Consider the following 26,757-nt stretch of genomic DNA (forward strand, 5'->3'; position numbering starts at 1 on the left):
CTTGACACCATCCAGTACATAGCTTGATTGCCAACACATCCAAAAGTATCCAATCCCTCCACCACGGAAATTTTTTTTCTTCTATTCTTCTATTCATTTGTGGGATGTAGGCGTCGCAGGGTGGCCAGCATTTCTTGCCCATCCATTGTTGCCCTTGAGAAAATGGTGATAAGCTGCCTTCTTGAACCGCTGCAGTCTTCCTGCTGTATGTTGACCTACGATGCTATTAGGGAGGGAATTCGAGGATTTTGACCCAGCGGCAGTGAAGGAACAGTGATATATTTCCAAGTCAGAATAGTGAGAGACTTGGAGGGGAATTTGGAGGTAGTGGCTTTCCCGTATGCCTGCTGCCGTTGTCCTTATAGATGTAAATGGTCGTGGGTTTGGAAGGTGCATTCTGAGGATCCTTGGTGAATTTCTGCAGTGCATCTTGTAGATAGTACACACTGCTGCTGCTGAGTGTCGGTGGTGGACAGAGTGGATGCTTCCGGATGTAGTGCCAATCAAGTGGACTGCTTTGTCCTGGATGGTGTCAAGCTTGTCCAGTGTTGGTGGAGCTACGCTCATCCAGACAAATGGGGATTATTGCATCACACTCCCGACTTGTGCCTTGTAGATGGTGGACAGGCTTTGAGGAGTCAGGATGATCATTAGCAGAAATATGTACATGTGCATGACACACTGCAGGATATCATCAAATTTCCGTAGACACCACATTCCAAACCCATGTCCACTTCCACCTAGGAAGACACGAGTAGATATCCTTTATCTGCAAATTTCCCTCCAAAACACTCATCATCCTGACTTGCAAATAAATCGTTTTTCCTTCAATGTCACTGGGTCAAAGATCTGGAATTCCCTCAGAAATGGCATTGTGAGTCTACTTATAGCTGATGGACTGCAACAGTTAAAGAAGTTAGCTCGCCACAACTTCTCAAAGGCACCAGGAATGGGCAATAATTGCTGGCACAGCTAACAATGCCCAAGAGCCAACAGCGAATAAAATAAAACCCTGCCTGTGTTGCAATGAATTTGATTTATCTCAACATAAGTCAACGTGTGTGAAAATCTCACAATCCATATGGCAATGGTAGTCCCTCCTGGTGTATGATATTCCAATTTATCTCCTTACTTCACAGTTAAGATACTGACTGTTGTTGGCCTACCTCGCAGAAAGTGTGATTTGTCCAAATGTATCACGTGCTATCTGCAAGCTATGGCAGCAACAGATTTGCTGGTTGTGATCCTCGATCTGAAGTTTAGACAGATTCCAACTGTTTTTGGAAACAGTTTAATTTCATGAGGAATATCCCTGTGAGTAATATTCATGCCATTCTACTTGATGTTGCCACTGACTGTCGTCTAGTTCAGTGTTACTTTCACGTTTGATCGATTTGAGATTTATATTGCTAGAAGTTGAAAAGTAAATATTGTACTGAGAAAAAGGCAGATGTGGTTCTTGCAATTGTGACTGTTTTGAGTTCTTTAAAAGACATCACCCGGTATTTTATATTTTTAAAAGTACTTACTTTTTGGCAAACTCGCCATGGTTTCGTGCAGTAAAAATCCAAGTTCTGGTTTATCTTTATGGGGAACATTTGAGTTTGTCCAACGCATTCTACCGCCAGTGGTCCCATCCATGCTGCTTCTGCTGCCAAAAACTTCACTGTCAGACAAAAGCCAGCAGAGCCCGAAGGAAACTCCAAGTTCACTGCGATGGGGAAACACCAAGAAATTCAGAAATGGAGAGTTCAACGAAAGCTATTGCGTAACTGTCTGACATCTCAGTGAAGTTCATGCAGTGGAGGGCAGTGTTTATTGCTGATTCTATGTGGACACCGCTGTTTCGCCTGGCGTATAAATCAAGGTCTTGGGATAATTTTATTCAAGAAATGTTTTTCATGCTGCAAATTCTAATTTCCTACACCAATGCTTGTGTTTATGCTGTAAACCGAAACTAAGTACAGAAAAAAAACTTGAAGGATTTGACAAAATATGCCTTTACTCTTTTTTTGTTTTCGAAGACGTCAACATTAAGAATAACTGAGTCTCTCATTGACATCACTTATTTCTCCGTTTACATTAAAAAAATAACAGTGGGAAGTCAGTGTTGTCCATCAATGTGATAGCAACTGCGGCAGAGAGCGACTGCAATAAATGTGATGCTTGGTCTCCATGGTCATGGCCTGGCATTGAGAAAACCTGTTCAAAATGAAGATTGGAGATGTGGCCACCTGTTCTGTTCGCAAGCTGAGGGGCATTGGTTGGGGGATGGGTGTTGATATCCAGAATAAGCGATGCCTTTCAAACCTGTAATCGAAGATGAGTCTCTATCTATTTAGAATTGTCACAGTTGTGGCCAATCGATGTACCATGCCTAAATTTTAGCTAAGACTTTCATATTCCACTTTGGCAGTGATAAAGTCCATAGGAAATCTTCACCACTAACTGAGTCCTCTGGTTTTTACCCTATCAATCAGAGTAACAAGAATTATAAAAACAGGAAGACCAAGTGAACAGTGAAGTGTCTGTTGGGAAGCTTGAAAAGCCCTTATTTTAAAACGTAACATTTGTAAAACTCATAATGTGTTTTCTTTTGACAATAATGAATATCGTATCTTTTTCCGACTTAGTTCAAAGAAAGTTCGCGACACTGATTCTGGAGATGAGGCACTCATCTTGTGAAAGGAGGTTTAGCAGTTTAGGCCAATTCCCTCTGGAATTTAGAGCAATGAGATGAGATCTAATTGAACTATATAAGATGTTAAAGAGAATTGCTAAAGTAAATGTAGACAGAATGTTCCCTCTATGTGGCAATCCAGAACGAGAGTTCATAGTTATAGGCTAAGGGGCAGCACATTTAAAGCAGAGAAAAGGAGAAATAATATCTCTCAAAGAGCAGTGAATCTGTGGAGTTCACTACCTCAGGGTCCAACGGATGTTGGGATGTTTAGCACATTTGCAGAGTAGATAGACTGATTTTCATTTGGTAACGTGTTGATAGATTTTGTACATCGGGCAGAAATTGGAAATGACGACGAGACGAGATCAACTGTGATCGTATTAAATGGCAAAGCAAGCTTGCGGGGCTGATTTGCCTGCTCCTGCTTTTATTTCTTCAAGGATCATAGGGACTGGAGTTGTCCATTCAGCCTCTCTAGCTTTTTTTCTGCCATTCATTTCGATTATGTTTGATCTGTGGCCTAACCTGGTTTTGGCCCATATCGTTTAGCAGTTTTGATTAACAAAAATATCTAACTCAGGTTAAAATTAAATAAGTGAACCAGGATCCACCGCTGTTTGTGGAAATGATCTCCAAATACCTGTCAAACTCTGTGCAGAAGTGCTTTATAATATCCATCCTGAACAGTCTGGTCCTAATTTTCAGACTATTCTCTGTTGTAGAATCCACAAACAGTTGAAATAAGTTGTCTTTACTTACCCTGCCCATTCCTGTTGACAGCTTGAAGAATTTGATTAGATCCCACCTCAAGCCTCTAAATTCCAGAGAAAACAGGAGGATATACGGCAGTTCTTACAATGCTGGAGAAAACTAACAGGTCTGACAGCATCTGTGGAGAGAGAAAGAGAACTAATAACTGCGATAAATATAACTCATCTTCAGAAATGAAGATAGACATCTGACTTGAAACATTAAAGCTGTTTCTCTTTCCACAGATGTTACTCAACCTTCTAACTTTCTTGGATATTTTCTGTTTTATTTTATTTCAGATTTCTAGCATCTGTGGTATTTTACTTTCATTGAGATTGTTTGAAATTGGATTTCTAAACACAATATCTGGGTTTGTAGTAAAGACTTGGAAATCCAGTGTGATGTCTATCCAACTTTGTGCTGAATCATTCCTCCTCACCCTATCATTGTTGATCGACGAGCCAAGGTGTCGCAAGCAGCCCAAGACATCAGGGAAATATTCTGTGCACCTGGATTTGAATTCAACCTTGGCAGATGGCGAATATGAGATCAAGGAAAAGCTGGTTCATTGTTGACTATGCAAACACTGGTGATTGTCATAAATAGCCAACTGGCTTACTCACAGTTATTTTAGGGAAACAAATCTTACCCGGTCTGTCCAACGTGTGACTCCAGGCCCACAGCAATGTCGTTGACTCCTTACTGCTTTCAGGGAATTTGGGGATAGCGAATACATGCTAACCAAACTGGACACACCTTTTTCTTCAATTCGCAAAATGTGACATTAATATAAGATAACTGTTGCCCAGGTATATGGAGGGAGTGGCCAATATTGTTTTATAAACATATGCATGTTGAATATAAGAATGATATTGCAAAAATAATCAATTAACATAATTATGGTATATTCTTTTCATTTGTTACTGAGTGTTTAAGCGCTGGTACTTCGAATGTATTTCCTTCTGCTTTTCGAGCATATGCCATGTGATTCTAAGTATTTTCTCATCAAACGGTACATAGAAGTTACTGAAACTCACTGGAGAGGGTAGGACTTGAATACAGCCCGCCAGGCTCAAAGGAAGGAACACTGCCACTGCACCACCAGCCCAAATTCCTTGTGCTGCTAGATATTTCTGAATCAAACTATTCGGTGATGCTATGCCACACCTCTGGAGCAAGTCGGAGTCAAGCCCCGATTTCTAGTTCCAGTGGTAGATTCAATACCATTCTGCCACGAGAACCGTCCTCGTATGTTTGCTTCAATGTCAATCATATCACTTGCACTAATCCAAATGCACGCAGAGTATCACAGCGACAATGCACCTCATCTTTAGACGAAGGCAAAGCACACTCAACATTCAAAGTCCATGTCATTTATAATAAGTCCAAGAACATAAACATCCAAAAGCCCGAAAGTCATATTCTTGTGTAAGTAGTTGTCTCATTCACCGGATGATGCACATTGTCATAGTCATAGGTTCATAGAGTCATAGAGATATACAGTAGAGAAAAAGGACGTTCGGCATATCGAGTACACGCTGGTCAAAAATAACTAACTATTCTAATACTATTTCCCAAGCATATGGCCTATAGCCTTGTATGCCTCGGCATTGCAGGAGAATTTCTAAAAAAAAACTTCTGCAACGTTATGAGGGTTTTTGACTCCACCATTCTTACAGGCAGTGAGTTAATTGTTCCCACAACTCTATGACAGAGAGATGCTTTTTTTTTCGTCCTCACACCACTTCAAAGCCTTCTGTCGCTTACCTTAAATGCCTCCTGGTCATTTGATCCTATATAAATGTCAAAGGTTTCTTTCTGTCTATTCTCTCAATGTTACCCATCATTTTATTCATCTCAATCATGTCATCGAGCAAACTTTTCTGATCAAAATCAAGAAGCTCAAGTCTGCCCAAACTGTTTCCATAACTGAAACTCTCCTGCCATGTAGCATCCTGGTAAATCTCCTCTGCACCCTTTCCAGTGCCATCATATCTCTCGTATAATGTAGATTCCAAAACCGCATGCAACACTGCAGCTGCAGCCTAACTGATATTTTATACTGTTACAGCACAACATCGCTGTTCTTCAACTAAGTTCCTCAGCTAATAAAGGTAAGTATTTCAGTATGCCTTCTTGACCCTATTGACAAACTTTCTTGGGATCTGAAGGGACCTGTGGATATAAACACCAAGGTATCTTAGTGCTTCATGATCTGAAAGTTCATTATGTATTCCCTTGCTTTATTTGTTTTGCCCAAGTGCATCAACTCACAATTATCCAGCTTGAAATCCATTTAGCGTCATAGAGATGGAAAGCATGGAAACAGATCCTCCTGTCCAACTCGTTGATGCAAACCAGATATCGTAATTAGTCGAGTCCCATTTGCCAGCTTTTGGGCTATATTTCTTTAAGTCCTTTCCATTCATACACCCATTAAGCTGCCTTTTAAATGTTGTATTTGTACCAGCCACTACCACTTCCGCTGGCAGCAGATTCCATACAAGCACTATCCTCTGCAGAAAACATTTCCCCTTTGGCTTATTTTAAATCTTTCCCCTGTCACCTTCAACCTGCTCCCTCACGTTTTGGACTCCCCTACCCTGGCGAAAAGAGCTTGACTATCCTATCTACGTCCCTCATGATTTTATAAAATTCCATAAGGTCTCACCTCACTCTCCGACGTTCCAAGGGAAATAGCCCCAGACTATTCTGCATGTCCAGACATCTCAAACACCTTAAATCCGGAGACATTATTGCAAATCTGTTCTGAACTCTTTCCGGTTTAACAACATCTTTAATAGAGCAGAGAGACAAGAGCTGAACACAGTATTCCGAGAGTAAACTAACCAATCTCCTCGACAGTTGCAACATAACTTTCGAACTCCTATACTCAATGCATTGACCAATAAAGGCTTTTGAACCAAGCCCCTGCCTACCTGTGACTCCACTTTCAAGGAACTATGAACTTGTACTCGACTGTATCTTTGCCTGGCAACACGCTCCAGGACTTTAACGTTTGGTGTATATGCCCTGCATTGATTTGCCCTACAAAATGTAGCACCTTACATTTGTCAATATTAAAATCCTTCTGCCACTGCTCGGCCCATCGAACCATTTGATCCAAGTCCAGTTGTATTGTGAGCTAGCATTCATCACTATCCGCTACACCACCATTTTCGGTGCTGTCTGCAAACTTGCCAAAAATACTTCCAATATTCACATCCAAATATCCAATGTATACTACAAAAAACAGTGGACACAGCACCGTTCCTTGAGGCACACCACTGGTCACAGGTCCCCAGTCCAAAAAGCAACTCTCCACCACCACACTCTGTCTCCTACCTTCGAGCCATTTTGTATCCAAAAGGTTATTTCTCCCTGTATTCCACAGATATACCACTGAGGAGTCCATCTGACCAGTTTTCTGCATTTTCCTCACTGTTTACCACCAATTTTGTATCATGTTGAAAAATTCCCAGTTACATTACATAAATAAGTTAGAAACAATGTATAACGGAAACTAACTTTTAAACAAGATAATCGAACTCCACCATAAAATGCAATATCCACGACTGGTCACAGAGTTGCCACGAACATTTTTGTTTTCCCCTGAAAAACGTTTGTGATGTTCAGATTGCTCGCAGTTCACCTCTCATCTTTAGTTCATCTTCACTACTCTCTCCTTTACCGTAAAATTGTTCAAAATGCTTCTGAAGCAAGTTGACGCCTGAGCTAACCCTGGGAAAATAAATAAGAGACTACTTGCGTGTTGAATTTAAAATGGTATTCGTGCCAGAATTTTAAAACTCCAAGTTCTTCAGTTCTCCCTGAAAATACAAACTGGGCTTTAGAGTTAACTGTTGCCTTAGTCTTCCTCTTCCTCAGCAAAAAAAAAGTTTGAAAATCCCGCCAACTTTAGGGTAATTTCGAATGATACATTGCATCGTCAACATGTAGCTCTTTCCATCTGGAATGGAAACAGCTTAAAGAATAAACAACTCACTTCATTGCAAGTGGATTTGAAGAAAAATCTGGAGCAAAGGTTAATGAAATCACTTCAACAACTTAATGAAAATGTGGCAAACGTTGATTATAACTGGTCAAGATTAAACCGTAGCATGGAGTATTTAACATAACATTGACATTGGTGACATCCCAGTATTCCTTGGGGAATGGTTAGGTTTTACTTGCTTGAGCTTTTGTCTGGCGATAGCGATTTTTTCCTAGTTCAATCATTATTTGTGCTTTCTTCTTCTCTATGACCCAAAAGACTGACCTTTTTTTAAAAATTTGCGAATGACAACAAATATTAAAAAACGCATTGGTCAAAAATATCTGCCGTTTCCTTTTACCCTCACCCCCATATTTAGTTACAGTTACTTTTGTTAAGAGGGGGCAATGTCAAAATTAGTGATTCATTTATTTCTGTATAAATGTGGATTCCTGACTCTGTTGTTTACATATTTTACCAACGTCCTTTCAATGTCCAATTTATCCATCTTCATGAATGGCGAAGTCATGGATTGCTCGTTCGTGAAACTTTCTTCAATCTTCTCGGCTACTGACAAAACTATTCAGTATGTCTTCCAAATCTGATGCGATCCTGATCTGGTACACGTATATCAGCTTCTGTACTAATATTCGAGGAAGTTATACCCGGCTTCTCACACTGAATCTTAAAGGTAACATACATAAAGCTTGGCGTCATTCTTGACATTTCCTTGTAGGCAGCCCACATTGAGATATGGATTATTTACCTGAGCTCCAAGGCCAGAGATCGTAGAGAACATAAATTTGAAGTGCTGAGTGGAAAGAGCAGTGAGTAGCATATGATTCCTTTCTCACTAAGGAGGTGGTTAGTGTCTGGAACTCACTCTCAGGAATTTAAATAGAGACAGAAAACAAATACTCGACTCATTTGAAATTTGCCGAGACATGGATCTCAAATTCTTTAAACATTAGGTCTATTTTCTTAAAGCTGTCAAATGGGCTGAGGCCATTTGAGTGCTTTTTCAGGCTATGAAACGATCAGAGTGGGTCGAGTGGCTTCCATCTGTTTCAGAATTATTCTGTAATTATATGAGTCTATCTGATGTCCACATCCTTCTGGCATTGTAATGACGGGGACTTGTTGAGACGTTCTTTTCCTCGCCAAAGACGGGATTCCAAAACGATGAAGTGTAATCTCTAATTACGAGGACCAAGAAAACAAAAAGCTCCCTGACATGTCCCAGGTGAAGTTCCTTAGCCTTGTGCCATGGACACAACCCTCTTCAACTCCTTCAGCGATACTTCTTACAATACTGCCCGTGTAGTTCTGCTCATTCATCTTAAGTCCATTCTCAATACAAGGGAACTAACACACACTTCCATCCAGGAGCTTTGCTTCATTGCAGAGACATTTTTTTACTGTTTATGGGAAACACAAAAATTAAAGCCATGGTGGGACAGCGAAGCATTTGATAAATTCCATCTCTCAGTGTCAAACTTGCCTGACTCCAAGTTAAATCTCTGTGACAGATTCTGAACAAAACCTAACACTGATCATTCAGTGGCTTAACTGACGTGTCACCTTCCTATTTTCCAATCATTTCAAAAGGTAGCCAAAAACCGCTGAAGTATTTAATTGTCACATGGCAGTGACTTTAAACAGACTCCAGAATTTGCATCTTAATCAATTGAAACCTGCATATCCCTTCTCAAGCATTCTCCGTTCTCTTCTTCCACAAAGTAAAATAACTTTTCCAAAATGAAGGAATGTATGAATGAAAGCAACTTTTGAAACATTTGCCTCGCTATCTTCTGACAGAATGGCAGATACAAACTGATTCCCTCACTGCTCTTGCAGCCAATTTCACATTGCGCCGTTTAGTTTATATCATCTGCAGTAGACTGAAAGCTGTAGAAAGTTGGAGGAATGTTTTCCATGAAGTTTTCAAGAGAATAATGGATATTGCTAGGTTAGACAGAGAATGGTTTCTGGAGTACTGGACTCAGACCCATTGCCTAAAAATCTAAGAATAGATTGAAATATACTGCAGACTAAAGTGTAGAAAAAAAAACGTGTCTCTGCATTCACACACACACACACATATCTCTACACTGTCTTTCTCAGACTAATTCTTGCTTATTCACTCACTGAATGAACCAGTCTAACCTCATTTCCAGCCTTTCTCTATCTTCCTGGTATTCTACTGTCCCACCTAACATTGTGTAATCAGCAAATTTAAAGCACGAGTCATCCTTTCAGTCATTGATAGAGATTATATTTTAGAGTGTCCCCATCTATGGATCTTGTAGCACCCACTAATGCCATTCGGACAACATGAAGATGGCCTGTTTGTTCCCATTGTGCGCCTTCTGTCCTTTGCCATCGTCCACACCAAGTCGCATTTCCCCGTCACTATCTGGGTTCACTGACATACATTGGTTCCTGATGCAACAACACATCATTTGGTAATTCTGCATCCTTGTGTGAGAAAATCCTTTCCTGGCCTTACCACCCCATCTCCCTGCAAACTGCTTCACCCTCACTCAGCTGTTTCAGGTTTCTTCACTGTACACGTCCAGTACAGTGCAGGTAAAAGAGAAGGATACTCGCCCATCTGCAGTTGTGCAGTTCACACATGTCTTCATGTCAGCCTCATGTACACGTCCAGTACACTACAGGTATCAGAGAATGATTCAATCCTGTATGCTGCTATACAGCTCATGTGTGTTTTGTCTCTGAGCCAGTGTTGTATCCAATCTGCAAGTTCCCTGTTGATCACACGAGCATCATTTTATCTCCAATATCCAGACAGAGGTCTACATCCCACCCCATGCAAAAGTGAAGGGTGTACTTGAAGTGTGCAACTCTGCAAACAGCCTTGAGATCAAATGATGCGATACCTTAGGCATCGTAACTGGTGACTTCAATAACGTAGACCTCAGGGATGAACTGCCAAAATTCCACCAATGTGTATCGTGTCCCACCAGAACTCCGAATATCCTTGACTGTTGCAAATCAACCATAACAGATGCCTACTGTTCCATTTCCCCATCCACATTTCAGAAAATGAGACGAAAACCCTGTGCTCCTCCTCCCAGCTAATAAGCAGAAATAGAAGTATGAAGATCCAGTACAGAATGTGTTGTCGCTTTGGTCTGAGGAAACTGAAGGACTTCCAAGGGACTGCTTAGATTCTGTGGATTAGTCCATATTCAAGAGCTCAATGGCCAACATTAACGAATATACCACTTCTGTTACAGACTTCATTAGCAAGTGTGTGCTGAAAAAGATAATCCAACATTCTCCAAACGGAAACCATGGATGAACTGGGATAGCCACTCCATACTGAAATACAGTTCGGCGCCGTTCAAGTCGGGAGACCCTAACTTACACAGGGAATTAAGGAAGGACATTTGCAAGACTATCAGGGACGCCAAGAGGCAATAGGGAATTCAGCTTGAGACCAAGGCTGAAGTCATGGGTACATGTCATTTCTGGCAAGGCTTACACGACATAAAGGGCTGCAATGTGAAGTCAAACAGAATTTAGGCAACAGTACGTCTTTCCATGATTAGCTGAATGCATTCTAGGATTCCTTTGAAAAGAAGGGCAGTGAAATAATGTCAACTATGCCAAAGTGCTTGGATGCCTCTATACTCACCATCACAGATGTTAGATCGGCATTCTTAAGGGTGAACCCATGGAAATTGACAGGAGCTCCTGGCCTTGCACTCAGATCCTGTGAGAATCAGCTGGAAGGAGCATTCATAGACATCTTTAACCACTCCTTACTATGATCTGAAGGCCTCAACTGCTTTAAAAATCTATGACTTCCCAGTACCAAAGAAATCTCATGTAGCATGCCTCAATGACTCTGATCTCGTGGTTCCAACATCCATCATTCTGAAGTGCTTTTTCTTCGAGAAGTTATTCATAGTTCATGTCAGCCTTCCAGGTTGTCTTGATCCCTTGCAATTCGTTTATCGGCACAACAGGTCAATGGAAGACGCTATCTGCTTGGCCCAACACTCATCCCTGGAACCTTTTGTTAACAAGGGTACTGACATCAATCTCTTAATTATTGGCTACAGCTCCGCGTTCAACACCATAATTCCAAACAAACTCATCTGCAAACAACGCGACCTAGATCTCTTTAATGTTAATATTGCTGTCTCTGTGCATATTCTCACAAGCTGTAGCATTTCATCCTGTGCTCTGTTCCATTATTCCATTGCATTTATATAATACAGTATGGCTGTAAAACACGTAAGACCACAGATTCCACTGCACCTCGGTATAACTGACAGTAATAATTCAAACCAAATCAAATTATTACTCAGTTTTGAAACTTCTTCTCTTCCTGTGAACGAATTGATCCCAGAATCTCCGTTTACTCTTCCTGCCATCGAAATTTACATGGTCACTATAGCACAGGTTATCAGCGTTCCAACAAACAAGGCAAGGCCACATATAAAGTTTAACGTAAAAAGTTCCCGTAAACAATTCTCATCAAAAAATTCAGATTAGGTACAAAATAGGTATACAGATTACAGATCCCTCTACAGTGTGTCTGCATCAAATACTCTAATGACAGGTAGCACGTGGATGATGTTGCAATCAAATATTTGAAGGATAGACATAATCCGAGCAGAGCTTTAATGTTAAACTCCGTCCAAACTGTTTCTCTCTTACACAGAGACATACACATACAGTTACATATAACACGATGCAATACTGAACTGTCGACTGTGATGGCACAGGGTTAAAAATATCACCTGGTTGAATTTTGTGAAAAAGAACTGAACTCTTGCAAAAATTCAGCACCAAGCTTTCCTATGTTTGATTTTCTCTATTCCATTCTGATTGCCCATTACATTCCTGGTGCTTGACATCTACACGAACAGTCAGCATAACCTTATGTGTTGTGTTCTGCTCTCAAACACAGCGTCTGAATTATTATGGTGGGTGATACAGGAAGTTCTCAGTGTCGGGGGGAGTTGAGTCTTGAGCCTGACACAGATGTTTGAATGTTGTTTTAGCCTGACGTCCACGTTTCATAGTGATTTTACATTTGAAAATCCGAGCATTATTTTGTCACTTCATGTTACTTAGTAACTGTGTGTGTGTGCGTGTGTGTGTGTGTGTGTGTGTGTGTGTATGTGTGTGTGTGTGTTTGTGTGTGTGTGTATCTGTGTGTGTGTGTGCGTATGTGTGCGTGCGTGTGTGTGTGTGTGTGTGTGTGTGTGGGCGCATTCACATGTGTGCTACTTAACAATGACATACAAATGATTATATGGATCCTTGTACACAAATCAGAGAAATCAGCGAAAGTTAATCTGACGGTGTCATCAAATATCAGGAGGGCAAGTGATGGTTTGTTATTTATTGGCAGGGTATGGAAGTGAGAAGTGAAGTAGTTTCGTAGTGGTTGCACGGGGGCGTGGACACAATGAACCAACTCAAAAAAAGGTTAATGGAATAATGTGGCAATTTGCAGATATTCTGGAAGAGGAGAGAGAAAGAGACACAAACACTAGAATGACAGAATGATATTTAGATTTTCAAAATTCATCACTTAAGGTCAGTTTTTGCTTCTTAGTGAAAGTAGGTTGGAAGGGAAATTGTGAAGAGGATGCATGGACTACTCAAGTTGAACAGTATAGGAGATGGTAAGTGAATGGGTAAAGCATTGTTCGAAGCAGTATAGAGTGGACAGTGCGATGTTTGCCAGGAAGAATCGATAAACACACTCTAATTTAACTGGAGTATGTTGCAAGGATCTGACGAACAGAGGGATTTGGGTGTTCTGGGATATGAATCACATGGAGTTAGTCTGCAGGGGCAGTGAGGGATTTGGAAGGCAAAGAGCTTTTTTCATCGCTTGTTGGGCCAGCATTTATCCCACATTTCCATCAGCCCTTGAGAAGGTGGTAGCGACCTAACTGATTGAACCATTGCAGTCCATGAAATAACAGAATTAGTCAGTGATTGTTTTTGTAAACAAAGGCACACTGTCGTAGAAATTAAACTGTAGCTTTCTCTATTCTTGTTCAAAGTTCAACATTTCACTACCTAGCTAATACTGAATTAGACATTGTGATCTGATTGATGTTTTCATGTGTGTATATATACCACAATGAATACCAAGGTATGAGTTATAGACTGCAAGCTAATCGAGAGTTTCGGGGTTATTTTAAATTCATTTCTGGTACTTGGTCGTCACTGGCGGGTCAGCATTTATTGTCTGTCCCTAGCTACCCTTGAGACGATGGTACTGAACTACATTCTTAAACCGCTGCAGTCGACTTGCTGTGGATGACACACAATGACATGAGAGAGGAAATTCCAGGATTTTGACCCAGCGACAGTGAAGAAACAGAAATATAGTTCCAAGTCAGAATGGTGAGTGGCGTGGATGGGAACCTGAAGGTGACAGGGCTCCGATATATCTCCTGCCCTTGTCCTTCTAGTTGGATGTGGTCGTGAAGTTGGAAGGTGCTGTCTGACGATCTTTAGTGAATTTCTGCAGTCACACTCGTAGATAGTACACATTACTGTCGGTGGTTGCGGGAGTGGATGCTTGTGTATGCAGTGCCAATCAAGCGGGCCACTTTGTCCTGAATGGCGTCAAGCTTCTTGAGTGTTGTTTGGGGCTGCATTCATCTAGTAAGTGGAGAGTATTCCATCACATTCCTGACTTGTGCCTTGATTCCTAGATTGTGGGCAGGCTTTGAGGTGTAAGTACTCGCTGCAGTATTCCTAACTTCTGACCTGCTCTTGTAGACACTGTGTTTATGTGGTGAGTGCAGGTGAGCTTCTGGTCAATGATAATCCTCGGGACGCTGAAAGTGGGGAATTCAGTGATGGTAACACTGTTGAATGCCAAGGTGTGGTGGTCAGATTGTCTCTTAATCGTGATGGCCATTGCCTGGAATTTCTGTGGCGTGAATATTACTTGCCAGTTGTCAGCCCAAGCATGTATATTGTTCAGATCTTGTAGCATTTGTAAATGAACTACTTCAGTATCTGAGGAGTTGAGAATGGTGCTGACCAGTGTGCAATCATCAGCGAACAATACCATTTCTGACCTAATGATAGAGGGAAGGTCATTGATGAAGCAGCTGAAGTTGGTTTTGCTCAGGACATGACTCTGAGGACTTCTTGCAGAGATGTCCTGGAACTGAGATTACCTTCAACAAGCACAACCATATTCCTATGTGTCAAGTATGATTCCAACCACTGAGAGTTTGCCCCCAATATGCATTGTTTCCGGTTTTGCTCAGGCTCCTTGATGCCAAACATAGTCAAATGCAGCTTTGATGTCAAAGGCTATCACTGTCACCCCACGTCCGGAATTCAGCTCTTTCTTCCCATGTTTGAACCAAGGCTATAATGAGGGCAAGAGGTTAACGACCCTGGTGTAATCCAAACTGGACTTCACTCATCAGATTATTGCTGAGCAGGTGCTGCTCGACAGCACTGTTGACAACAATTTCCATCACTTTACTGATGATCGTGAGTAGAGTTATGGGGCTGCAATTGACCAGATTCAATTTGTCCTGCATTTTATGTAAGGACATACTTGGGCAATTGTCTACATTGTTCGGTCAATACCAGTGTTGTAACTGTACTAGAACAGCTTGACTAGGTGCGCAGCAAGTTCTGGAGCACAAGTCTTCAGTACTATTGCCATAATGTTGTCAGGGCCTGTAGCCTTTGCGATATCCAGTGTCTCCAACTGTTTCTTGACGTTACTTGGAGTGAATCGAATTGGCTGAAGCCTGGAAAGTGTAATTCTGGGATCCACTGGAGGAGGCCGAGATGGATCATCCACTCGGCACTTCTGGCTGAAGATTGCTGTGAAACCTTCAGCTTTATTTTTGCACTGATGTGCTGGGCTATTCCATCTTTGAGGATGGGGACACCTGTGGAGCCTTATCCTCCAGTGAGTTGTTTAATTGTCCATAATTGGATGTGGAAGGACTGCAGAGTTTAGGTCTGATCCGTTGGTTGTGGATCGTTTAGCTCTGTCTATCACTTGCTGCTTATGATGTTTGGCATGCAAGTATTCCTGTTCAGTGACTTCACCAAGTTGACCCTGTACCTTCAGGTATGCCTGGGGCTGCTCCTGGCATACCCTCCTGCACTAACCCTTGGCTTGATGGAGTAATGCCAGCCAATGAGGCTATTGATTATGCTAGAGTACAATTCTACCGCTGATGATGGCCCACAGCGCTTTATGGATGCCTAGTCTTCAGTTGATTGATCTGTGCAAGTCAGTCCTATTTAGCACGGTGGTATGCCAAGCAACAGAATGGAGATTATTTTCAATGTAAAGGCGGGACGTTTTCTCCTGAAGGACTGTGCGGTTGTCACTCGTACAGATACTGTCCTGGGCAGAAGCAACTACAGCTGGCAGATTGGTAGGGATGAGGTTAAATATGTTATATCCTCTGTGGTTCCCTCACCACCTGCTGCAGGTCTAGGTTAGCAGCTATGTCCTTTAGGACCCAACCAGTTCGATCAGAAGTAATGTTTCTTAACTATTCTGTGCGACAGCTCTCCTAATGTTGGCATCAGCCGCCAGATGTTAGTGAGAATGACTTTGCAGGATCGTCAGATCTGTTTCTGATGCTTTCTTTTCCAGTGCATAGTTCGATGCCAGGTAATATTACGGTTTCATTTCTTTGAGACTTTGTAGCGATCCCTCTAACTGAATGAATTGATAGGCCATTTCAGAGGGCAAATAAAATTCAACCACATTGCTGTGGGTCTGAAACAGCACGTAGACCAGACCAGGTGAAACCTGGCCCCCCAAAACATTAACTGAGTTTATGGATTAATAGCCTAGCAATGAAACCACTGGGCCGTTGTCTACTCATATAGTTTATGGCTGGTTTGCATACAGAGTGACAGATACCTGACATTATGTTACAGACGAGAATCTACCAAGAGGTCGGTATTTATATGTATAGAGAATAACAGATACTCAGGAGTGAGCTCCAGACTGGAATCTAATCGAGGAGCTCAGTGCGTTTGATAAATAGATGAACTCATATGCTGGAATTGAATCTAATAAATGAGTTCAAATGTGAGTTACTGTTTGCAGAGCGATCTAAATGTTTCAGGAGGAATTTGAATGTGTCAGCTTGTGTGTTTATGTGTTTCTGTCTGTCAAGATTTTTGTGTGTGCTTGTGTGTATGTGGTGGGAGCGGGCGTGAGAGAGAGTGGAGATAGTGCCATACTGACTAACATCTCATCTAATGCGACTTGTTGTGTTTGAGGGTGAGGGTGCACATCTCTGAGAGATGTATGCGTTTGAGAGTGTGTATCCCTGTTTAGAAGTCTTTGTGTGCGTGTGTGTGTGTGTGTCTCTATCTCTGTATCAGATAGTGTAAATCCCTCAGTCGCATATGATTATTTGCTTCGTCACTTACTTGTCTGTGTGCTTGTGCGCATGTAAGTGTGTGAGAGAGAGAGAGTTTAGGAGTGAACGAATGTACATCACTGAATGACTTATGCATACTCATGTGTATTACTGCGTGAGTGTATCACAGTTTACATCACGGAATGACTTGCTTTCATCTGTCCATGTGTGTGAATATGAGTGTACATCACTGAGAGGAGTGAGTTACAGACCGGAATCTAATCTAGAGATTTGGGGATGCTTGCATAGAGAGTAAGAATATCCTGGGCCTTAGTAACGTCAATGTAAGAAATGTCTATCGTCCTGCCCTCATCAGTCTATTTGTTTACTTCCTAAAAAGTTCAGTCAATGTTTCTGACGCATGATTTGCCAAGCACAACGCCATGTTGCCTACGTCTAATAAAGATATGCCTCTCCAAATGCAAGTAAATCTATGTCTCAGAATCCCATCCACTTAGCCACCAGCATATATTGCCCAGTCTTCTTCTTAGATTTTCTTAAATTAAGTAACAACATTCGCCACCTTTAGATGCTCCACCATTTCTTCCCTTTCTCCACAGTAAAAAAAAAGCATATGAATTATTTGTTTTGTATCTCTCCCACCTCCTGTGGTTCCACACATTGACGACCTTGCTCATCTGTATCGGACATGATTCTTTCTGTTGCTGATTCACGGTGGCTCAGTGGTTAACACTTCTGTCTCACAGTACGAGGCACCTGAGTTTGATTCCAACCTCTGGCGACTGTCTGTGTGGAGTTTGCATATTCTTCCCTTGTCTGCGTGGGTTTCTTCCAGGTGCTCCTGTTTCCTCCCACAATCCAAAGATGTTCATGCTCGGTGTATTGGCCATGCTAAATTGAGCTTAGTGGCTGGGTATGTGTAGGCTTGGTTGATTAGTCATGGGAAATGCAGGAATAGGTTGGCGGCATTGGCGGGGTGGTCTTCGAAGGGCCGATGTGGCCTCAATGGGACGAATAGTCTGCTTCGATACTGTAGGGACTCTATTTTTTCAGTTATCATTTGACAGAATGGGCAGGATGTCAAATGGCTCACGCAACGCCAATAACCTTAATATGACATAGGACTGGGTTATTTATATTTTTCTTTGTTTCGCAGATTTTACTTCAAAAAATCTAGTTAACAATTTTCCAGCAAAAGCATTACGGGTTGCACAATAGTGGGAACTGCTATCTCATTTTTCTGGGAACCTCGGTTTGCTTCCAGCCTTGTGTGACTTTCTGTGTGGAGTTTGTGCATACTCCCTTTGTCCACTGAGGTTTATTCCAGGTGCTCCGGTTTCCTACCACAGTCGAAAGATATGCAGGTTAAGTGGATTGATCATGCTGCATTGACCCGTAGAGTCCAGGGGTGTGCAGGTTAGTTGGATTAGCCGTGGTAAATGTGGGGTTACAAAGTCTGGGCGGGATGCTGTCTGGAGTGTCAGTGCAGATTCGATGGACTAATTGGTCTATATTTACACTGTAGGGAATGCATGATTCAGTCAATTTTACATTACCATGCTGGAACACAGACAGAGACAAAAAGCAAAGGCACCCGTGATACTGCTGCAATTCCAGAGAAATAGAGCCAACGGCATCTTTTGATATGCAAGAGAAACTGTCACTGTTGTAGTGTAACGCTAATTAATATAACATCATAATTCTAGCGATCCACGAGGGACAAAGAAGAGAAATGTCACATCGATGTACCAAACATGAGCTGTATTCTCCATTCTAACACTAATCACAGAAGAAATAGGAATCGATAATATTTCAACATCAGTAGACATGTGAAACGCCTGGTGAATGTTACTGAAGGCCACGGTATCTAGAACTCGGTGTCATAGTCCAAAACATCTGATCAGTCATTTAGGACTGAGATCAGGAACGATTTCTATACCGAGAGAACATTGAGCCTGTGGAATTCACTGCCACAGAATGGTGCTAAGGGTAAAAGATTACATGTTTTCGAGAAGCAGTTAGAGATCATTCTTACAGTTAATGGGAACAAATGTATGGAGAAATTTCATTGACAGGGTCCTGAGTTGGATGATCAGCCGTAGGTTATATCTTTTTGCTGAGCAGGGTCAAAGGACAAAAGATATTCCTGCTCCCACTTCCGAGATCACTATGTTTCTAAAAGCCGTGTGTAACTTTCCAGTGAGGAATTGTCCCTAATGGTGAGTCCTGTGCCTGTACTATTAAAAGCACAAGACCTCTCATTTTTCAGTAGAAAGTGAAATCTTATTGATGGTTTGAAAATGTTATCTTTGATTTCAGTACCTCTAGTGTATTCATCAGAAAGTCGCCATTCGGCCCAAAAATCCTGCACAGGCCTTCCAAAGGAGCACTCTATCAAGACCCAGGTCCTTACACTATCCCCCAACCATGCATTTACCACGGCCATTCCACCTAACAATTTCTGGACATTAATGGTTCAATCCACCTATCTTGCACGTCTCTGGACTGAGTTAGGAAACTGCAGCATCTGGAGGAAACCCACGCAGACACAGACAAAACTTAAAAAATCTCTACATAGACAGTCAATCAAGCCAAGGGTCAAAACGAATTCCCTGACGCTGTGAGGCAGGACTTCAAACCACTGCAAAAACGTGCTGCCCAAACTTTTTCATTTGTTGCGTATGTGTATGAAAAGAATTAACGATTATTGTTGTCATTGATCCTAGAATTTGAGGTGAGTTCCATGTGTTGCAGTTATTATTTCATACTCAGTAACTTACTTCGCAAAATAATTGAGAAGAAACGAAAATTACTTTTCCATCAAACCTGCTGTACAACATTGAATAAATGTTTACGTTATACTCATTTTTTTTAACTTGGCCAAATGCCAAGACAGTGAAAGGGCGTGAAGTTATTTTTTTTTTCTCTTAGAATAAGTATGATCTGAGACTTGTTTAATTTTATCAGCATTTAAAAAGAAATGCACGAAATAGTGTCCATGGAAATAATGCAACATTCTTCACCTCTTCTCTGAATTTTCCCTGGGTTGCTGCATAAATACATGGGTTCAGGAAACAACTGGAAAACTTCAGGAAATCTCCAATTTCAGTAACAATATACTCAGGATTTGTGGTGTCGCCTCGGTAATGATTGACATTTGTCAGTCTGCTAACGCCTAAAATCACTGAATGTGGCGACCAAAGCAATAGAAAACTGAATGATATAGAGAACAATAAGATGATGGATCTTTTTCGGCTCTCCATCTGCGAATCATGAAACTCATTCTTTTTAACCCGGAGTCCCGTGCGGGTTCTAGTAGCCACTAAAATACGGTGAATGGTTAAAGAATTAAACAAAACAATCAGAACAAAAGGAAGCCAAATGACACAAACACTGTAAAACCAGACATAAGCTATTCCTTTACGTGAAGAGAAAAAAGCCAAGTTTCGCTGGCAGCCCCATGGCACATTGTTAATTATTGTGTGAGGTTCAAATTGAAACAAAACTGGTACTTCCTTTAAGAAGACCACGGCAGAGATGGTTACTACAACTGTGTTTGCAATTCTATTGGTGCAATATTTTGTTTTAAAATTCTGTAAGCAAATTGCTACAAAGCGGTCAAACGTAAAGGTGACGGTGCACCAAACAGTGAATTCGACAGTAGCAGCATCCATATATATAATAACACTGCATGCGTGATAATGATACAGGAAGGAAAATGTAAAATGATAACTGAAAATATAATTCATCATTATATTGAGGATAATGACCAGTAGATCTGCTGTTGCCATGGCCGCCATGTATACAGAGATACACTTAGACAGACCACACCTTCTTCGGGAAAGAATTATGAGGACCATCAAATTCGCTGTAAGAGAGAACGGCGGTTAAAAACTTAATTGGTATTTGATATAAATAGATGGGTACACATGTTCTGGAGACAATAGGATCAGTTGCATGTGATTATTAAAATAGCAAAACTGCCACAGATTTAATAAGCTGCGGCAGGTGGATGCATGGGCGCTTCATAAATAAATCACAAAAACCTGTCTTTTTCTTTGCAGTGCCTTTAAAGAACAAAGTAATATTGATAAGATTTTTCGATGAGGAACAGTATGGAAAATATAAAAACATAGGCTTGCTCGTTTGACTGTGCATTATGAAGCGTAATGTCAGAGAGACTGCTTTTCTCATTGAATACACAGTAATGGTAAGGAGAGTGCTGAAATTAATTAGCAATTAACAGATTATAATGTCTCACCTGGAAGCGCAACTGCTGTGAGAATCGGGTAATAAATTTCTTTCACTAGCAGGATAGCTGGTTTCCCCATTTTTGATGAGAGTGGTTACGTTTTACAACTGAAAGTCTGACTGTTGAATGGAAGAGTCAATGACTGACAATGTGTATTTATAAATGCATGAAACCACCAGAGAAACAAATGGGTTTATTCTCCGGTGTCATTAGCGACAATCACTTTGCACGTTTTGAATAAGGTAATTGGGCGTTGCCTGCAGTGCTTTGAGAAGGTGATTGGCAGCTGCCTTCTCAAACAGCTACAGTCCAGACACAGTGGATAGACCCAAGATTCCCTTTGGTAGGGAATTTCAAGATTTTGTCACTGAAGGAATTGAGATATATTTACAAGTCGCGATATTGAGTGTCTTGGAGGGGAGCTTGCCAGTAGTGGTGTTCCCATGTATCTATTGCCGTTGTCCTTCTAGATGGTAATCGCCATGGGTTTACAAGACGCTGTCTGAGGATCTTTGATGAATTTCTGCATTTGATCTTGTAGATAGGATACATTGTTGCTACTGAACGACAGTAATGGAAGGGTGGATGTTTTTCGATGTGCTGTCAATCAAGTTGCTGTCTTGGCCAGAATATTGTCAAGTTTCTCGAGTGTTGTTTGAGTTGAACTCATCCAGAACTCATCCAGGCAAGTAGGGTGTCTTCCATCTAACTCCTGACTTGTGCCTTGCAGATGGTGGAGGAGTTATCAGGTTAGTTGCTTGTTGCAGGATTCCTAGTCGTTGTTGCTTTCTCATCATTGTATTGATATGGATAGCTTTATTAGATTCTGGTAAATAGCAACCCCAGATTGTTGATAGTGTAGAATTCAGTGATGGTAATGGTACTGAAGGTCGAGGGCCTCTCATTGGGCTTTTTTCTTGTTACTGATGTTTATTCCTGGTCAGCCCAAAGCATGGAGATTGTCCAGATCTTGTTGCATTTGAAAAATCGACTGCTTCAATATCTGAGATGTCACGAATGGTGCTAAACATTGTGCAATCATTGGCGAATATCATCACTTCTGATCTCATGACGGAGAGATGGTCATTGATGAAGCAACTAAGATGGTTGCGCCCAAAAACAAAGAAGTTCGTTTTTGATCTCTCTGATTCATCATATTGTAAAGAAAAAGTTAGCAATGACAATTGATTGTTAAATAAGCATTACTTACAAATAGAAAGTGGAACGTCTCTGTATATGTAGTGTGCCTATTTCTCCAAAACTTGGAGTGGGGTTATTCCTCTGACAGATCCACCTGAATCTCCCTTTCACTCACACCTCGTTTTCGATGTTCTCCGGATCACACAGTAACCACATACTAAGAATATTGTGCGGCTCACAAACTTCTAAGTCACCTACAATTCTGCCTCTTAAGCTTCTTTGATTTTAACTTTACTCCATTGGTAGCGGTATATTGAATTGTCAGGGAACTAATCAGATAATGTCCATTTTGAAATCCCCCTCCCTATTGTCTCTTTATTCATTGTAGACACTCAGTAAATACTGTTTCTTTGTACAGCCTTCTGGTCGTCTGGCCGAATATTTTAAAAGTTTACACGTCTATTTTGTCATCTGATCGGCCAACTCATAATCATCGTGATCGCATTGCTTCATTGTATCTGACTCATTAATCCAAATATGTGTTGATGAAGGAAGTCCATGCTTCCTGTGAAGTAACTTCAATAAGGCTGGTATCCTGTCAAGTAACACTTAACTCACATGTGCTGGTACATGACAGTGGCTCAGCTAGCACGGTAACGGCCCCTAGTGTGTGCAGAACTCCTGACTCTCCCGTTTATATCTGTCAGTGAGGATTCCGTGATTGGACCAGGTTGACAGCCCCTATCAGAGAACTCATATTCTATGAGTCCCACGTGGCTTATATCGTTTCACTCACTACACCATTGCTCCCCGACCCCTGCCCCGCCCCCCACCCCGACCAGAACACACCCATTAAATCCTGCCTCCTTTTTCCAATAACTTCCGGGGCATTTTTACACCACGTCCAATTTTTTGCCACTGCGCCTCATATACTGCATCATAGCAGGCCTCTTGAACCCAGACCCTGTCAGCCAAAACTCATCTCCCACTTCAGTCTATAGCAGTGTCGAGGCTGCGACATCTGCCAAGTTAATCTTGGCTTCGGAAGTTTCTTCAGCCCTAGGCGGAGGCGAGAACCCATAGATTCTGACCACCTTGCTGAATTTCTTTTATGGTCCAGGTATGCTTTGCTCCTGAGATAGCACAGTGTGGAGCAGGAGGAACACAGCAGGCCAGGCAGCATCAGAGGAGCAGGAAAATTGATGTTTCGAGTCAGCAAACTTCTTGAGAAATTTCTGAATTCAGAATTTCTGAAGAAGGTTCCCGACCCGAAATGTCAACTTTTCTGCTCCTCTGATGCTGCCTGGCCTGCTGTGTTCCTCCAGCTCCACACTGTGTTATCTCTTATGCTTTGCACCTGTCCCGGTTGCGGTGTTGAATATTTCATGTGTCCACATGCCTAACGAGGACCTGATCACCTGACAAAACTTTGTACATCACGGGACCTGACCTTGCATCAACCATGCCTTTTATACAGGCAGGGCCATTCCCGAGGTTTTGACTCTCGACTTTGTCCTCTGAAATCAACTACCTCTCTTGCTTATTGCTGTCATGTGTTCGCCATTGGCATACTTGATGCCTTTTCACCCCCTCCCCAACCCAGATCCGGGAAGACCAGAGTTACCCTGGTGCATAATAGCGCCCCATTGGTATCTCTCCTGGAGCTGTCGTATAGGAATGGCCCAATGATCAAACAGGAACTGGGACAGGTCGGTATTGTGTGAAGCTCTGGGCTGTTTATTCAATTCTGCCTTCTACACTTGGACTGTTCTTTCGAACAGACTATTGGACGACGGGCGGTCTGGAGCTGTCCTTACATGCTGAGTGTCGTTAGATTTTCCGAAATACTCGAATTCACTGCTGGCAAACGATGGCACGTTGCCTGTGATGAACACCACCTCATGTCTATGTGTTGTAAATGATGTTTACAACTTTTCAATCGTCTTCCCAGTCTTTAATGAAAGAACTCTATGCACATCCAAACACTTTGAATTGGCGTCCACCATGTCTAAAATCATAGAGCCCATGAAAGGACTGGTACAGTAGACGTGTAACTGAGTTCAAGGTTTGCCCCACAATTCCAATGAATGTGGGAGCTGCTGACCGTAATTTCCGACCTTTTTGACACTCGGGGCACTGCCCCATAACGCCATTCAATGGATTTCAGCCAGTGCTTGGAGTCAACATTTACTTGGGACAATGCGTTTACTCACTACAGTAACATGCCTTCCTCTATGGTGATTAGCCTCGATGGGTCCAGAAAGGTTTAAATTCTGGTTGTAGTGATTATTTTGTTTCCGTCGTCACCACCAGCTGCTTACTGTTGACAGGGGGGTTCTTTTACTGCCTACAGCCTGTTATTGTCGGAAAATTTATTTTGTCAGAAAATTCCAGTGGCCACAACAGCGGTGGCATTGCTGCCATTGAGAGGCGGGTCAAACCATTCACATTTGCCACCTGGCCTCCCGAACTGTGTTCCAATTTGAAATTATGCACACTCAGAATAAGTGCCCACCGCTGACTTCGACCTAAATCTGTGGGCGGTACACGCTGTTCTCGACATGTAGCACTGGTAGGTGATTGTGGTTCGTTATTGTTACATATTCACGTCCGCAAAGTTGTTGGAGGAAATTTACCACTTCAAAGATGACTGCCGAACCATCTTTTCTATCTCAGCATATCTGGATTTGGCATCAATCAAATTTGGGAAGCACGTGCTATCGGGCTTTCCTTTCTTCTGAGCGACGGCCGAGCCTACACCATCGTGATATCATGCAGAGAGGTATCGCATGTCAGCACCACATCTCGCTTGGAATCGGTGTGTATCAAAAACTTGGACTTCGATAGCTGCTACTTCACTTCGCTAAAGGCTACATCTTGACTACAACACCACTTCCAATGGTGTCCCCTTTTCAGTAGCAAATGTAAGCGCGCTAGGATGGAGTGAAGAACGAATTTTGTTAAAGTCTGTTTCTGCCATCACTGATACAGCTTCGCCAGTATCAACATTCATAGAAACCGGGTGACCATTTAATCAGACTTTTATTTCAATTGGTTCCTATTTGGATGTTGCTAAGCATTTTAAATGTTTCAACCCAGCTGTAGGTGGACTTTCCTAGGTGTGCACTCTCATGGACAGCAGCCTAAGAGTTTTCTTACTCAATTCATGCGTAATGGGATTCTTCCTTCTGTCTCGAGTCTACATGTTGGGAGCAACTAAAATGGCCTACCAGCCCGGATCCTCAAGAAAATTTTAACCGCTTGGCTGATACTTGTTTTGTTTTGGGGTTTTTGCTGTGGACTGACTTGAGTCCTCCTTCAGTATATATCCTGAGGGAGACTATGCAATTACCTTCACTCAAGTGGTGTTACAGACGTTCAGTAGCATGGTGAGGGTGTTCACTTCCATCGGCATCCTCTGGACCTGTTACTTATTGTGCCACATTTTCTGATGATAAAGCTCATTGTAGTTCCTGTTTGAAGTAACATTGAGCCTCAGCTGGTGGGTGGTTTTGAGTGGTTATATTATTAATCTCACATACAAAAGGTCTCCGATCATCTCACTTAGTGTTAAACTAAAATTTCATTCTTCTGAGTAAGATCTTAACTTTGTCAAATATACCAAAATGGATTTCCTTGGTGCTCGAACTGTCGAGCGAAACCAAGAGAGTCTCAGAAATAAAGGAGACTTTCACTCTGGAAATGTTTTGGCATCTTTTTTTTTTTTTAATCAATGCCAGGCTCCTAATAACAGAAAAAAAGCTGCTGGTTCACATCCTGTCAAGAAAATTACTAAACGCTTTTAATTTGTCCCAATGTCTTTTGTCCAAAAAAAAACACATTCTTCCGACACACTGGGTCCAGTCTTCTATGGCAATGTCGAGGAAGTCAGGTTTCACAAACAGCTGTATGATGTCAGAAATGCTTACCCCAAGTCAAAGACGATTGTTGCAAGCAAATTTCTTCATGGACCTGCTTTTGTCTCGTCCCCATTGAAATAACTCTACGAAAACTGGTTTCCCGGCACAAAGTCACTCTCATTTCTCTGTGCGTAATACATGTCACTGAGCCAGCTAGGTCTTGGAATCACCAGAACGCCTGACACATCTGTTTGTGCCTGTCAGCCAGGACGACCTGCTTGGACCAGGTTAACAACTCCAATCAGGGAACTCACATTCTATGAGAATAAAAACCAAAAGAACTGCGGATGCTGTAAATCTGGAACAAAAACAAGCGTTCTGTGGAAGGTTCACTGGACCCGAAACGTTAAATCTGTTTTCTGCTTCACAGATGTTGCCAGGCCTGCTGAGGTTTTCCAGCAACTTTGTTTTTGTTCATATTCTATGAGATCGACCTGATTGATCTCGTTCCAAACCTCACAAACCTTATTGAGTTCTTCGAGAAGGTGACCAAACAGGTGGATGAGGGTAAAGCGGTTGATGTGGTGTATTTGGATTTCAGTAAAGCGTTTGATAAGGCTCCCCATGGTAGGCTATTGCAGAAAATACGGAGGCATGGGATTGAGGGTGATTTAGCGGTTTGGATCAGA

This window comes from Rhincodon typus, chromosome 49 (genome assembly GCF_021869965.1).
Source record: "Rhincodon typus isolate 14 chromosome 49, sRhiTyp1.1, whole genome shotgun sequence".
In the NCBI taxonomy this organism is placed as follows: Eukaryota; Metazoa; Chordata; class Chondrichthyes; order Orectolobiformes; family Rhincodontidae; genus Rhincodon; species Rhincodon typus.